At 37.4% G+C, this 13,260-nt stretch overlaps 1 pseudogene; it reads right to left on the reverse strand.

Moving 5' to 3' along the window:
* Positions 1-219: 219 nt before the first annotated feature.
* LOC149532009 (chloride channel protein CLC-c pseudogene) overlaps positions 220-13,260 on the reverse strand; it is a 127,689-nt pseudogene continuing 114,648 nt past the window's right edge.

The following is a 13,260-nucleotide window of genomic DNA, read 5'->3' on the forward strand; positions in this document are numbered from 1 at the left end:
TTTATATCCTCGTGAAAAAAGAATAAAACATCTTTTCTCTCCTTCTGTAGTTCATATTTTAAAAGAAAGAAACATAGAACAAAAAATTCCTAGCTAAATCAAATAGAAAATAATTGACATAAAATCCTCTTTATTGGCTCTACAATATAAATTCTGACACATCAACCATTTTTCCGAACCCCTATACTCATTTTTTCTCTAGTATTTATAGAGTTTGCATTACATAATGTTCGTAGAGACTGATGATTTTCCACTTCCCAAACACAAAGAAAAAGGAAAACCATTGTGTTTACAACTCTTCAAGACCTGCAAAACATTGACAACCATTTCTATTCTAGCAAATGTCACCAATGGGCATTTAACAACATCGCATGTAGTTAAATGCCTCATATAAGGCTCAACGTTTGCTTCAAGAAATGGAAATCCCTTTAGGTGAACAATCTGGTCATAAATGTTGTTGTTGAACGCATCACCAACTGCCTTAGATATTAATAGTACCAACATGACTAGAGGAAGCATCAATAAATTATTAGTTAACTCCAAAATAATTACACATAATGACACTATAATTCTCATTGAGCCACCAAGAAAGGAAGCCACACCAAACACGAAAAAAAGTCCTTGATCCAGTTCTGTGAATGATCCCATTAACATGCCAAGGAAATGACCATAAGTGGTACTAGCCAAAATAACAGGTATAAATAGACCTAATGGTACTACAATTCCATATGTCAAAAGTCCAAGCACATACACCGCACTGAAGAATAGTAATATGGATGATGGATGAAATTCTATTGTTGTGCCACTGCTGAAGAGATTGCAAATTGCATCATCATTTGTTTTGAAAAATAAGCTAGCAAGATCATTGTAATGACCAGATTCACACTGGAACTTCTTGAAATTTCTTGAACAACCAATTATAGGACATGACTCTTCTACTCCTTCAGGACGAGGTATACATTTAGCAAGCCATGGTAGTCCAAAGGCACAAGCAGATGTAATGATAGACAGAGTGCCAGTAAGAATCAATTTCAACAAGGGACCCCTCTTGTTAATGAGACTATAAACCCTCAGAATCTTGTCCAAAAGATAGTTATAAAGACCCCCAAGTATGCCACCAAAAAATCCAAGAATTCTAACTGGAAGTAGATCGCTAATGTGATAAGATATTGTCACTAAACTGACATCGAATATGATCAAGCCTCCTTTTCCAAAAGGGTCATAGTGCCCACTTTGACAATAGTCAATAAATCCTCTTAGCACTATAGCGACCACTGTTGTTGTAAAAAAAAGGTTCTCCAAAGAAGTGCACTTTTCCACCATGATGTTGCTTCCTCAAGTGCAAAAAGAACTCCACCAACCAATGCATGAAATGTTGTAGCAACTCCTGCAGAAGCACCACACCTAACCAAATCATGCCTATCTCTATCATTTTTGAAATATCACAACCATCTCCATGTCAAATGATAATGCTTTGAACCTGCCTGCCCCAATAGTGATGCAATGCATGCACCAATGTGTACCATTGGACCCTCCTTACCTACATATAGAGAACCAGAGACAACAAAAATGCTACCAAATATAAATCTATTTTTGATCAAATAGGCTCTTGTTTATCCTTCCAAGGATCCATTCCCACTATGAAATTAATGGTGGAAGGTGTTAGGCTTTTAGAATTCATGAATTTAGTGAAATTTGAAGACATTTTGAGAGAAAGGTGACTCTTTTCATGTGTGATGCTCATTCGATCAAATTAGACAACTATTTACAAGCCCTTCATCTACATGATCACCTGGAACTAAATCATCTTTATTTTCTGTTACCTATAGAAAAGATGCATCACCATCTCACAACTCTAGATGTGATTGCAGTGGCTAGATATGTAGCTTTAGAAACTTCTTCTAATTTAGGGAGCAATTTAGCATCTGTTCGTAGGACACGACAAATACATTGGGCCCAATCATTGAATCTCCTATTTCTCAATCTTTTGAGGCCTCAGTTGTTCTAAAATTTTGACTTTTCCACTAATTTTTGAGCCATCTCAGTGTAAATTCTTGCTTTTGAACTTCATAGTTTACATATCAAGCCTTCATCATTGACTATGAATTAACATTCTCCTTTGTTTACCCGATCATTTCACTATTTTCAAGCTAATCCTCCTTGTAACTACTAATAAAATTCCCTAACTCCCAATCTCCTTTTAGTTTCATTCTCATTGCCAAATAAATAGTGCCAATTACTTTTAAGTTGATAAGAAGCCTTTTCTCTCATTACATAGACAACCAAGATGCATTTCCTTTGTATTTTAAATGTAACATCAGGTGAGACTGATTTGTAAATGTTGTGGCTCCACTATGTGAGGTACTATTTTGCCTCAAAATTAAACAAGATAACTGAAGTAATAATAAACCTCTGTCATCATGGCCATGCTATCCTTATTTCATATTTTTTTCATTTTTGAATTCCTATTACAATAGGACCATCAACTTCAAAGGAAATTACTTCTTTTGAATGCAGAAATAATGCAAACATAGCTTTTTCACTGCAACATCTACTTCTCTATAACCAATGTACTTGTTAAGAATGAGAGAAGTTTCATCAACAAAACTACACACACTATCATGAGGAGAGGAATTCTAAATATTATAATGCCAATTCTATCATTATATCTATCACCTAAAAACTTTCCTCTGATTATTTGCAATTGCTTGGAGATCATGATTCACAATCATCATTCTTCTACTAAAAAAGATCATCAATAGGAGCATATTATCTTAGCCGAGTTGGGACCTATAACCTACCCAATATGAAAAGACCTTTAGAACAACCCAATTGGCTTAGAGAAGGAAAGGCAATGAAAGGGAAACCTGGCAAAGATAGCCTACCTAAGGAAGACTTAGACCTAGATTCAACCATGACCAGACCTAACTATAACATCAAAATCCTCCACTTTGCTAGCATGGGTAAGAGATAAAAAGTGAGGCAACAATACCTAGATAAGATAACTGACTATTAATTATATTAAACTCATTTAAATGATATACAACAGATCCACCTTCTACCATTTTCATATTAAATAAACACTTCATGAGAAATACCTTGTTTGAAGTGGAGGGCTTTTCATACAATGTTGCTAGGGTTTTCATCAACTCTTTTGTCATCTTTGCTTTTGTAATATTAAATGCCACTGATGTTGCCAAGCATAACTGAATGCTTCTGAGTGCCTTTTTTTCCAAAAGATCCCATTCAACATTTGACATTGTTCCCTAATTCTTGGCTTTGCCTTCCAATGGCTTCCATAAATCCTTCTAATACATATAGTCTTCCATGTGCATCTTCCATAACTGGAAGTTCTACCCATTAAACCTATCAACCCTTAGCTTACCATCATTTTCCATTGCTCTCACTCAACCGTGAGACTCCCACTCAACCATGAAACTTTCCTGCAAACGATAACTAAAAAAACAACTAGGCTCTGATACCACTTGTTAGGATAAACCATGGATAGAAATAAAAACTACATGCAAATATAACCAATAATAGAAAAATAATAGATCACACAAAAATGAACACAAGGCACCAAGATTTAACATGGTTCACCCAATCCCTAGGCTACGTCCACCAAACAGCAAGTCTGATCTTATTACAATCTAGTGATTACAACCTGATTAGAGTTCGTAATCCCTTACAGCTCAATACCACCACAAGAAGCAATTTCACATCACATCATGATGAAAATACCTAACCCCAAACACTTTTATACAAGTATTTTATCCATTTTTGGGTTACAACATATCAGCCATATGTTGGTAACAATGTCGGCCACGACTGAATTTTTTTTTTTGAGGTAATGCCCTGAACCCTACTGATTATGAAGTATGTACAATAATTTCCTAATTAGTCACCATAATCTAACAATCTCCCACTTGGGGACTGATCAAGCTCCACACTAAACAACAATCTCCCACTTGGAGATTGGTCTTGTAGCAATACCACTACCACATGGGGCTCCCACTGGTTCAAACCACCCTGGACTCTTTTGTTCTTTGATTCATGTTTAGTATAAAAGACTAACCGAAGCTAAAGAGGAGTTCAGCTTCTCCCTTGTTACAACCTTTTTCAACATATCTGCTGGATTGTCATTTGTATGGATTTTCTCTAGCTTTAGCTGTCCATCCTCCAAAACTCATCGAATGAAATGGTACCACAACTGTATGTGTTTGGTCTTTGAATGCAGAGTTGAATTCTTAGCAAGATGAATGGCACTTTGACTATTAGTGAACAAATAATTATCCTTCTGAAGATGTCCCAATTCTTCCAAGAAGAACTAAAGCCATATCATCTCCTTGGCTACCTCTATAGCAGCAACATACTTTGCCTCTGTAGTGGATAGAGAATTAATCTTTTGTAACCTAGAAACCTAGCTCATGGCTACCCCACCAACAATAAAGACATAACCTATAGTACTCCACCTAGTATCGATATCCCCTACCAAATCTGAGTCAACATAGCCCTGCAAATTAGTAGTAGAGCCCCCAAAGTGTAAACACTTATTGGATGTTCCTCTCAAATATTTGAGAATCCACTTGACAACATTCCAATGCTCAAAACCTGAGTGACTCATATACTTGCTAATGACTCCCACTACATGTACAATATCTAGCCTAGTGCATACCATAGCTTACATCAAGCCTCCTATAGCTGAATCATAGGGTACCTTGGACATCTTATCCTCCTCTTCCTATGTCTTAGGACACATCTCCTTAGTCAACTTCAAATGACTAGGTAAAGGTGTACTGACAACTTTAGCATTCTCCATAGAGAAATGTTGCAACACCTTCTCAACATAATCAGCCTAAGCTAACATCAATGTTCTATTCTTCCTATCTCTATAAATCTTCATACCAAAGATTTTTTTTCTGCCCCCAAATCCTTCATAGAAAATGCATGTGCTAACTGGCATTTTAGCCCCTTAATATGATCCATGTTAGACCCAACTACAAGCATATCATCAACATATAAACATAAAATAATGTACCTATCATCATCCAACCTCTTAAACTAAACATATTAATATGAATGACACCTATTATATCCATGCTCATGCATAAAACTATCAAATTTTGGATACCATTGCCGAGGTGCTTGCTTCAACCCATATAATCTTTTCTTCAATTTGCACACTAAGTTCTCCTTACCTTTGACCTCAAATGTTGGAAATATTCAAGATATGACAAGTTACTGAGAGGGAAGGGGTGAATCAGTAACTTTTAAAATTTCAAACAATAAAACTGCATACTGATATATTCACCATTCATCCAAGTAACCTACTGTAAGCATGAAACAAAATCATTTGCAACACTTGAACACACAGATTTGGTGACCTAGAAACCTTCCAAATAGAAAGTAAAATTGGGGTGGGGATGAAACCCACAAAGCTTCGTTACTGCAGTATGAAGTTGGCCGGTTAAGGCTTACAATGACCACTTCTGGTGATCTGCCCTATTAGGAGCACAAAGGATTGCTAGATCCAACTTGTTAGAGGATTTACAAACATACAATAAAGTATGCACTCTGTTAGGAGATTTACAAAAGATTGTTAAGTCTACCTTGTTAAAGGATTTACAAAAACTGATTCACCTATTAGAATGAAACAGTGGATCTGATTACAATTGATTGCTGATAAGATCCGCTATGCTCTGATTCACCTTGATGTGATAGATAAAACTTTTCTACTCCAAAACTTGACCTTGCTGAATACCTTCACAACTCAGCACACATACTTTCGCATGCATGTATTTCTTTCACACTTTCGCATTTTCATTCATTACCATTACATTTGAATAATACAATACATTGCATATATATACCATCCAAATAAACAATACATGCAAGGTCGGCCAAAACAAAAAGTGAAAATCTTTATACAAAGTCGGCCCAAGGTAAAAACTCAGGTTCACTGAATTGACTCGGTGTCCTTCTGATACTCGGCGTCCACTACGTTACTCAGCATCATCATGCACTCGATAGAAGTGAAGGCACGGTCCATACTAAACACTTCGAGTAGTTCTAAACTCAGTAACCACTGGAGACTCGCTAGAAGAGATGTCACTCGGTGAACACTTCTATCTGAACTGTAGCTCGGTGATCAAAGGAAACACTCGATAGAACCTTGTGACTCGGTGATAGTTAGTTTCCTTGATAACCGTCTGAGCTTGGTAAAATTAATTTCCTTGATAACCTTAGGAGCTCGGTTATCACGAAGTTCTTGGTCAATACTAAGTACATCTTCACTCGGTCAAAACTGATTCCTTTCTTTACCTCGAACACTCGGTAAACACTAGCTGCTTTGTTCACCTTGATCACTCGGTAAACACTGACTTCTTTGTTCACCTCGATCACTCAGTAAACACTGAGAACTAGGTAAAGCTTGGCTTACAAAGGAATGTCCGATGAGAGCTCGGTAAGCATTCAGAATCCAATAAGTGTTATAACTAATGACAAAAATGTATCATAATGCCAACAATCTCCCCCTTTGGCATTAGTGACAAAAACACTTATGAGACAAAATTTATCTGACATGCTGATGACTAATTTTGAATATACATAGCTTCATTATATACAACTCCCCCATAGAATGTACATACAGTATTTACATGAGCTATATATCTCTTCCTTTGTACAATTTCTCTGAAAACACTTATTCACCCATAGTATACATATCCAACAATAATCTCCCCCTTTTTTAAAATAATACCAAAGAATAAAAGAATATATATACTTATATAGAAATACCAAAATGAGAGATGAACTCTGAATGTAACTGAACAATAAGCTGGAGAGTCTTATCCCAATTCTCTTACAAAATTTTGCAGGTGGAAAGAGCTACTTGAACTTTAGCCGAAAGTTCAATCACATGGTCTGCAATGGAGAAGTTATTATCATGGATTAATGTCTTTGAATGTGCAATGTGCTTCTGCATTGAATCCATGATGGGAAGGATCATGTTTTGGATATCTATCAATGTAGATCGGATCCTTGCCTCTTCTCTCAACAGCTCTACCTGCTTCTCTGACAAAAATTTGATCCTAAGGTGATGAGATGAGCTTGAACTGGGGTCAAGCTTCAAGTTTTGTGCGCTCACCTTCAGATCCTCATCAATTTTATTTAGTTTCTCTCTTATTCCCTTAGTGTACTCAGTAACATCACAAAGCTTAGCAAAAAGAGATGTTACATTATTAAAAGAATTTTCCATATCTGCCAAAACTGAGGTTAATGCAACCTGATTTATTGCAATGTTCTGGGCAATGTGCCCCAACACCTTATTATTAAATTTCTTTGTTGCATGCTCAATCAGCTTTTCTTGTCCGGAGGCATCTTCATTGAATTTATTAACTGCCTCTTCCAATTGAATCAAAATGTGTTGAGAAGTATCAACATCAACACCTATAGCCTCAGTAATTATGTTCTGAGCATCCTCAATTATCCTATATTCCTTATCCCTTTCCGATCTTAACTGCATCTGAGTAGCCTTTTTCTCAATAAGTTGACTAGCATACCTCATTTCTTCAATGGTAGCATTATCAAAGTCAATCTTTGGAATTACTATCTCTGTGTCCAAGTCAATGTCTTCAGGAATTTCCTTTCCAGTGATCATAAGTCTTAATGGTTGCTTTTTTTTGACTTCTGAGATGACTAGTTTGACCTTTGGAATAGACACAACAGTAGAGACAGAAGGACTAGCAGTAAAAACTGGAATGCTTGAGGGTTGAGTGCCAATAGGAGTATGTACAGGGTCAAAAATTTGAGTACTGGCCAAAAATGGTGATACACTCGGTAATATAGTATCTAAGCTCACTATGCCTGAAGTAGATGGCAACAAAAGTGTAGAACAAATTAGAGTAGTCAAAATTGGAGAACTCACAGCAATACCAACTGATGATGATGGAGTCAAGGAGGCCAACTTGGTAGATGAAGAGGGGTGCAGCTCGGTAGACGAAGTGGTAGTCACTTCCACTGATGATACCTGGAGCTGAGATATGGCAGGTGTAGATGGTAAATCTAGTGTAGATGAACCTGCTGAAGCTGACTCCAACCTTGATGATGTCACAGGTTTAGCTGGGGAGTGAGGAAGGGATGCAATAACTGCTGCTGCAATTTTTACCGAATCATCCTCCTTTCTTCCTCTTCAGCTTCTTCCTCTTTGTCTTCTTCCTCTTTCTCTTCCATCATTGCATGCAACTCTCCTGGTGTAACTGTGATGGATGGAGCGCTATCTGATTCATCACTGCTGCTGCTACTGTCATCATCCTTTATTTCTACTGGGTCTACACTGGGATTATGTAGATGATAGATGTTTTTCCACATGTTTGTAGCATCATTTACAACATGCTCTATATCTTTGATCAAAATCAAACAAGTGTGGAATCTGATCATCATTTTACCTTCATAGGTTTTCAATTCAGATTTTACCTCTGCTCCAGTGAGACTAGGCCGAAGATTCTTCAAGGATTTCTCATATATATCTTTTACCGTCTTGGTGGCTAACTCCCATCTTGACTATACTCTCTCCAGTAGTTCTTTAGAGATATGAGGAGCAATCTGGTCGAGGGAGTATTTCCATTTTCCCATTTTGTTAAGTACCAGTTCCTCAATCTGCATTTTCTCTGCATCAGTCCTTGTCTCAAATTTCAATGCCTTGAAATTTTTGATGCCAGCTCCTTCTTCCAATTATTTGAGCCTTTGCTCGAATGTAGTTGTAGGCTTGACCAATACAGGTTCCTGAATACCTTTTCTTGTCCTCCGAGTAAATACTATAGTAGGCTGCTTCTTGGGCTTGGTAATGATTACCTTGCCTTTCTTCTTTGCCGGTTGCTCTTCTTCTGATTCTTCTTCTCCTTCTTCTTCTTCTTCTTCTTCTTCACTTTCTTTATCTTCAACTTTTCCCTCAGTGAGCATAAGAGGACCTATTGCAGTTTTCAGTTTGGCCACTTTCCTCTTACCTTTGCTGATGGCCTGTGGAATTTTGATTTCCAGTTCAATTCTAGCCTTTGCTTCATCATAAGTACCAAAAATCCATTGCCTTGGGTCTACTGGCTCATTTACTAGTGCTTCAATGATATCCCTTGTTTCATCAATATTTACCTCATATGGAAGAGGTTTCACCCATGCAACTCGAGGTCTAACTGCCTGTATGTACACCTTGTCACAGTCAACCATAAAACATATGTCATCTTTATATTCTTCAACAAGCCTAGGAGGAATTCTAAATTGGTTATTCATCCTCTCCTTAAAGTCTTCAAAATAGTTATCCATGATACTATCAAAATTTTCTCCCATCTCTGCTATAAACTCTTTAATCTGATACAAAATTGGGACATCTTTTCTCCATTCTACGGTTCCCTTTGATGGAAAGAATTTTTGTACATAAAATAGTAAACATATTAACAGAGATCCAAATTTATAGGGGTTATTCTTCGATGTCCTTATACTGTCCATGTTCTTGTTTAACTGCTTTAACATTACTTCTGATAGATCAAACTCAAGATTCTTCTTTACAATTTTCAGGGCCAAATCCACAGCTTCACACGGTACACTATTTAACCTGCTGGAACTATATAACTTATGTGCAGTAATATGTATGCCAAATCTTAGTTCCGGATCTGTTACAGTGTTAACCTTCAAACCTCTACCATCCCACTCGGCTAGGGTTTGCCTCTGTAACTCATCCCGTCCTAGGGTTTTGGTGGTTTTGGCTTTGCTGAGCATCGAGAGACCCATGATTTTGTGAATCATCTTCTTGGTTATCAAAACGGGTTGTTCCAACCACAACTGACCATTATGCACTCGACTCAAGATATACCTAATCCATTTGGTTTGGAAGTTTCTAGGCATATGCGCAATGTGAGTCAAACCTTTAGTTTCCAAATGCTTGTGCTCGATTTTGAGAGAACCATTTACACATAACTCCGCTAGGGCATTATCCATGTCCAATGTCCCTATTTCTTGAATAGCACACTTAAAATGAGTGCGAATGTCATTCATGAGGAGTACCTTGGGTGGAATCTGTGATTGAGCTCCATTGGGATCGAGTGATTCAACAATGGCAGGAACGAGCTTGAACGTAGGTGCCTTCCATTCCGTTCCTTTCACAAGCATTTTGGAACCCTTCTTCGCCTTGCTACTACTGGTGCTTGCAGATGCCATTGCTGCTCGGTGAGTGAAAAGGTTTTGTAAGAATACTTCGCTGGAAAATCTCTTCAAATCGCTTGAACTCGCTTGAAAGCCTTTTTTTTTTCTGTGTAAATCTCGAATTAGCGGTGAAAAATGAGGTCAAAATCTGCCCTTTTGATGAAAAATTTGCCATTAATGTTCAGTACGGAGGTAGTTACGATCGACAAACTGTCATCCACTAGCTTGGCTTAAACTTCGCAACTTGGTGACCAAAATAAAATAGGTTAAACCGACCTTAACTCGGTAAGAGAAGAACCAACCATGCTCGGTAAGTGCAACTTGGTGAAAGAAGCCTTATTGCACCCGACTGAGCTCGGTAAGGTCATGTACCGACCATGATCCTGATGTATCTAAAATACTGATTTGATCATATTTTCATTCTAGGACTTCTTAGGATATTGCTTTGTAGATACAGTCCTGGTCTTATCCTGATGAGTCTTAATTGGAAATGGTAGAGTCACTCACTTCTTGAGTGACCATTCCATCACTTGAATTATCTGGCTCGGTAGACTTAGGAATCCATTGCTGCTTCATTTGCTTCTGAATATTGTCTACTTTGATTTTCTTCTCATCCTTGACTTTCTTTATGTTCATGCAATTTTTAGATATATGACCAAGTTCTGTACATATATAACATCTTACAGTGGTATCCCTTTTTCTTAGGTGATGCCTTGCACAGTTTATGCCAGTATGACCATATTCTCCACAATAATGACATCTGCACCAAGTGTTGTAGTCCCAGCCAAATATTGCTTTGACAAGTTGTTTAGCTGGATTAAATGATTTAGATTTGCATTGTGATGCCTTATGACCTTGCTTTTGGCATTTGTGACATTTACCTTCAAATTTTGGTTTCTCTTTGCATTCATTGGCTTTGTGTCCATGCTGATTGCAATTGTAGCACTTTCCATTAAATTTGCCTTTTCCATTGCTCCAACATCTGTTAGATGTATGACCTAACTTACCACAGTGGCTGCAAGTAGGTTTTTGATTCTTTTGAGTACCCTGTTTGGAGGATTCACCTTCTTCCTTGTATCCAAGGCTTGCTTTACCATTTTGTTTATGAAAGTTTTCTTCATTTTGTAGATTCAATTGATCCATGTCCTTTTGAGATCTTACCATTCTCTCATTGACTTGTTTTTCAGAGATTAGATCACTTTGTAAGCTTGCATTGATTTGCCTTTCAGTAATTAAGTCATTTCTCAAATTCTCATTCTCAGATCTTAGATTCATAATTTCTTCATTTGCATTAGATAATTGAGTTACAAGATTTTCAAGCTGAGAGGATTGATTATTCCTTACCTCTAAGTCTTCAGCTGCCTTGTTCCTTTGCTCCAAGATTTCACATAGCCTGATGGACTGGATTTCTTGTTCCCTTTTGAGCTTTCTTACTTCTTCCTGCAGAGATCCATTCGTTTCTAAAAGTTCTTTGATTGCTTTGTCAGCTTCATCTGAACTACTTGATGGTGAGAGATCTTCAATCTTTTCTTCAACATACTGATGGTCATTCATTTTCCTTGCAAGTTCTTTTCTTCTTTTCAAGGATTGTGAAAGATGCTCTTTTGCTTCATTGAGTTGAGCCATGGCCATTTTCAGATCTAGCTTTTCATTCTCAATAGTTTTTTCAAGTCTAAATATCTCCATTGTCCTTGATCTTTGCTCAAGCTATGAAACTTTTATCTTGAGAACCTTATTGCTCTGATACCAATTGTTGGAAATATTCAAGATATGACAAGTTACTAAGAGGGGAGGGGTGAATCAGTAACTTTTAAAATTTCAAACAATAAAACTGCATACTGATATATTCACCATTCATCCAAGTAACCTACTGTAAGCATGAAACAAAATCATTTGCAACACTTGAACACACAGATTTGGTGACCCAAAAACCTTTCAAATAGAAAGTAAAACTGGGGTGGGGATGAAACCCACAAAGCTTCATTACTGCAGTATGAAGTTGGCCGGTTAAGGCTTACAATGACCACTTCTGGTGATCTGCCCTGTTAGGAGCACAAAGGATTGCTAGATCCACCTTGTTAGAGGATTTACAAACATACAATAAAGTATGCACTCTGTTAGGAGATTTACAAAAGACTGTTAAGTCTACCTTGTTAAAGGATTTACAAAAATTGATTCACCTGTTAGAATGAAACAGTGGATCTTATTACAACTGATTGCTGATAAGATCCGCTATGCTCTGATTCACCTTGATGTGATAGATAAAACTTTTTTGCTCCAAAACTTGACCTTGCTGAATACCTTCACAACTCAGCACACATACTTTCGCACGCATGTATTTCTTTCACACTTTCGCATTTTCATTCATTACCATTACATTTGAATAATACAATACATTGCATATATATACCATCCAAATAAACAATACATGCAAGGTCAGCCAAAACAAGAAGTACAAATCTCTATACAAAGTCAGCCCAAGGTAAAAACTCGGGTTCACTGAACTGACTCGGTGTCCTTCTGATACTCGGCGTCCACTACGTTACTCGACATCATCATGCACTCGGTAGAAGTGAAGGCACGGTCCATACTAAACACTTCGAGTAGTTCTGAACTCGGTAACCACTTGAGACTCGATAGAAGAGATGTCACTCGGTGAACACTTCTATCTGAACTGTAGCTCAGTGATCAAAGGAAACACTCGATAGAACCTTGTGACTTGCTGATAGTTAGTTTCCTTGATAACCGTCTGAGCTCGGTAAAATTAATTTCTTTGATAACCTCAGGAGCTTGGTTATCACGAAGTTCTTGGTCAATACTAAGTACATCTTCACTCGGTCAAAACTGATTCCTTTCTTTACCTCGAACACTCGGTAAACACTGGCTGCTTTGTTCACCTCAATCACTTGATAAACACTAACTTCTTTGTTCACCTTGATCACTCGGTAAACATTGAGAACTAGGTAAAGCTTGGCTTACAAAGGAATGTCTGGTGAGAGCTCGGTAAGCATTCAGAATCCAATAAGTGTTGTAACTAATGACAAAAATGTATCATAATGCCAACATTAA

This window comes from Cupressus sempervirens, chromosome 11 (assembly GCF_028749045.1).
Source record: "Cupressus sempervirens isolate cs-2001-9-10 chromosome 11, ASM2874904v1, whole genome shotgun sequence".
Lineage (NCBI taxonomy): Eukaryota > Viridiplantae > Streptophyta > Pinopsida > Cupressales > Cupressaceae > Cupressus > Cupressus sempervirens.